Source organism: Dermochelys coriacea, chromosome 6 (genome assembly GCF_009764565.3).
Source record: "Dermochelys coriacea isolate rDerCor1 chromosome 6, rDerCor1.pri.v4, whole genome shotgun sequence".
Taxonomy (NCBI): domain Eukaryota; kingdom Metazoa; phylum Chordata; order Testudines; family Dermochelyidae; genus Dermochelys; species Dermochelys coriacea.
The window spans coordinates 127,994,309-127,998,194 of NC_050073.1; the positions used below are offsets into that span (position 1 = coordinate 127,994,309).

General features: G+C 44.5%; 1 long non-coding RNA gene across 1 annotated transcript; it reads right to left on the reverse strand.

The window, feature by feature from the left end:
• Positions 1 to 2,516: 2,516 nt before the first annotated feature.
• On the reverse strand, positions 2,517 to 3,588 carry LOC122460665. The gene is made up of 3 exons (XR_006282118.1): positions 3,507 to 3,588; positions 2,590 to 2,596; positions 2,517 to 2,528 (listed from the first exon to the last, which is right to left on the reverse strand). It is a non-coding gene; the product is annotated as an uncharacterized LOC122460665 (long non-coding RNA).
• Positions 3,589 to 3,886: the final 298 nt, after the last annotated feature.

Here is a 3,886-nt window from a genome sequence, read left to right on the forward strand (position 1 = left end):
CCTATAAAATTAAAATGGGACTCCCTCAGGATTTTAAAGAGATTATCTTCAATCTGACATATATTGTAACGAATAAAGCCTGCATCTGGTTAGCTAATATCAGCAGGTTGTTCAAACTAAAATACACTGCCATAGTTCTGTGTGGTTTCTATTTCCAGGGAAGATAGGCTATCTAGAATGAGAGAGTTATTTATAAATGTGCCCTTTCTTTAAAAAAACCAAAAACAAAAAAAAAAAAAATTGAACTCTTGAACAAGGGAAAATTCTGCACAGGACCATAGGATTCGAAGGGACTGCAAGGGTCGTATAATCTAACCTCTGCCAAGATGCAAAATTTGTTGTGTCTAAACCATCCAAGGACAGATGGCCATCCAAACTCCTCTGGAAAACCTTCAGTGAAGGAGCTTTTGCAAGCTCTCTGGGCAGTCTGTTCCTATAATTAAGCTTTTCCTGAGATTTAATCTAAATCTGCTATGCTGTAGTTTTGAACCCATTGCCTCTTGTCCTGGCTGCTGTGGCAAGAGAACAACTTTTCTCCATCTCTATGGCAGCTTTGCAAGTGTCTGAAGACCACCCTTAATCTCCTCTCTTCCAAACTAAACATACCCACTTCCTTTAGCCTTTGTTCACATGGCTTGCGTTCCATCCCTTTGATCATTTTCTCACTCCCCTCCGGATCCTTTCCAGTTTCCCTACAATATTTCTATAAGGTGGTGACCAAAACTGGACACAGTTCTCCACCTGAGGCCTACCCAGTGCTGAGTAGAGCTACTATCGCCTCCTGTGACTTCCATGCTATGCCTCTGTTCATGCAATGTGAAATTGCATTTGCTTATTTTGCAACAGCATCTCATTGCTGACTCATGTTGAGGTTGTGATCCACCACAACTCCCAGATCCTTTTCAGCAGTGCTGCTACTAAGCCAGTTATCCCCCATCCCGTATTTGTGCATTAGGTTTTTCTTCCCTAAGTGTAGCACCTTACATTTGTCTTTGCTGAATTTCATTTTGTTGTCTATAGCTCAGTTCTTCAATTTATCCAGATCTCAATTTTTAGCTTTGTCCTCCCGTTTGCTAGCAGCAATCTAGCTGGGCTTCAGCTAGGCAGCAAGAATTCGACTGCAGTTGCTCCACCAGCCTGCTGTCATGCTAGTTTTCAAGCTGCCCTGCTTTATGTTCCCCTTGCCAGACCCCAAGAAGAGGATGAATTTGGCCAGTGGGACAAAGTGAACAGTGTGGGCAAGGTAGGTAAGGGGCAGGCAGCAGAGTGGGGGAACTCTATAGGGAAGTGAAGAGCAGGGTGGAAGAGGGAGCAGGCAGCCCACCAGAAAGGAAGTTCTGCTCATGACTCAGCAACGAGTCTGAGCCTCACTCTGCAAATGCTTCTACACCTGTTGCATCTTAGTCCCCTCTGGGGGATGTACATATGCAGGATTGGGCTCTTGCTTTGCAGTGTGCTGTAGGGGCTCATGTGCATGCACAGATAAGGTGGGGACCTTCTTTGCAGTGTGCCTCTGGGGAAGCACCTTTCCAGCCTTGCTCCCTTTATCACCCAGGGGAGTTCTGTCCCTTTCTTCAGTGCCATCAGGACAGGCCCATCTGCTCACCTCCCACCAGTAAAAAGGGCATCCTCTCAGTCCTACCTGGGTAGAGCACAAAAGGAGCTATGTAAGTGTAAAGTATTAGCACTGTTGGTGGCTGATTCTCCAGGGCTGTTCATTTGTTACCTTTTCATGGTCACTACACTGACCTAAAACTAAATGGGGAGAGGGGTAGTAAAAACTTGCCTACAACTTTTTTATGCTATAATTTTCTGGGAGTGCACTGCATGGATTGTATAAACCTAGTCCTAGAAATGGGCTTGATTTTTTTTTTTTGCTTTTTGGAAAGTGTGCCTACAGCACATATGAGCAATTTTTTATTTAAAAAAGCAAACAATTAATTTATTTTTATCTTGGTTGAGCATACTTGCCGTATAGCTTCAGAGAGGTATCTCAGAACTTCAGCTGGACATGGCATATGCATTAGAACTAAAGGATAAATTCATCCATGTTATTACTCATGCCAACATCGCTGTCGACATGAAAGGAACCCAAGGTAGGCCAGACAATAACAGCTAAGCAGGAATACAAATGTTCCACATTAAGAAAATCCAGAAGTTTGGCAATGAATTAAATGAAATGTTATCTTGTGGCCACAATGGCTAAGTATTTTGGAGTGGTACCACACATACAAAAATGGTCTTGCTTTGGCATGTGGCCCACTAGGGCTTTGTTATTTTCATATGAAAATAGTGCCAAGTTGTGGAAAAATGGTATGTCTCCAGACTCTGTATGATTCCCTATTGCAAAGTGTTCGTGTCAGTACTCTGCCATTCCACTCTCAGAATTCTTCACTTTGAAAATACAGAATTGCCAAATCATAATCTTAATCCTCTACTAACAGAGTGGATGGCCTTGTGGTAAAGGCATTGGCTTGGACTAAGGGGTTCTATTCCCAGTTCTTCCACAGAACCCCTGTGTGACTTGCCTAAACTTACACGACATCTGTGCCTCCGTTTCCCATGAAGAATAATCTTCCTTCCTTACACACATGCTCTATCTTGTCTAGTCAGATTGACGCAACTTCCTGAAGCTACAATGTTAGTGAGTTGTCGCTGCTGATGCCCTGCCCCAGCATCCACTAGGGTGGGATGTGAGTTTTGTGCAGAGTTTTAATATTGACCCCAAATGTTCCTGACCCAGCTTATTTTCCTGTGGACAATTTGTGTTAACAAAATTTCATTTTTTTTCCCAATGGGAAAGCTTTTTTTTCTGTTGAAAATTTTCAGCCAGTGCAAAATAGGAAAAGATGCTGGAGTTGTCATAAGCTTGCATGGGTGTCCACAGCTAGCTGGGCACTTTGAATTGGGCTCAGTGCATCCTTGCTGGGCTGGGGCCATCTGAGAAGAGAGGCTATTTGGGTGGAACTAACAAAGGATGCTGAGTGCTCTGAAAAGGCAGGTCTGGGGTGTGGTTCAGGCTACTTGGGTGGGGTTTTCAAAAGCATTCGGAGGCTCCCTGTGTTCCCAGCCAGGCGCTGCTGATATAGGAGCATCAGAGCCACCACTACATCAGCAAATGGCATATAAAGCTACTCGGGAACCAGCCAGTCATTGGTGGTTCTGCATTTCACATGTCACTGAATCCCACACCTACCACTAAAACCCAGCAACCCCGTAGGAGAGCATGAGTGAGTGCATCAGTCAGGGAGCTCTGGGGCTTGTGGTGTGGGGCAGGGCTGGGACAAGAGAACACTGAGGGATGGAGAGGCAAAAGGGGACTCAGGAGGGAAGGGAATGGGTTTTCAGGGAGGCACTGCAAGAGGATCTGACTACCGAGTGAGACCTCGGTGTACACGAATGGCATGAGGTACATGAGGGGAAGGGGGAAAGCCACAGGAGAAGGCTGAACAGTGCTGTCGGGTGGCATGTGGTAGATGTCTGGCTCGTGCATCTTGTTCACATACCAGGGTCAAACTGATCACCAGACTTGGGCTGGGAAAACAATTTTCCCACCAGGTCAGATTGGCAGGACTTTGGGAGATGTTTCCCCAGAAGAAAACATCTGCTCTAACAATAATCTTCTATTAGTTTTCCAAGTCTATACATGCATCTGCAAGCATTTTGTGCATGTGTACGTTAAGGAGCTGGTTTCCAAGAATATCTGGAGTTTTATAGACATGAAGGTGCTCCAGAGTTATTAAATACAGCATAACAAATTCCTGAATAGGGTTACTTGCCGGTCAAGGACCAGTGTTCTGTGCCTTGGAATCTTCAACAAAGAATGCCTCTGAATTCTAAAGAATAGTTAATATATGAATGAATCAACTATAGAGAGGGAGATCTA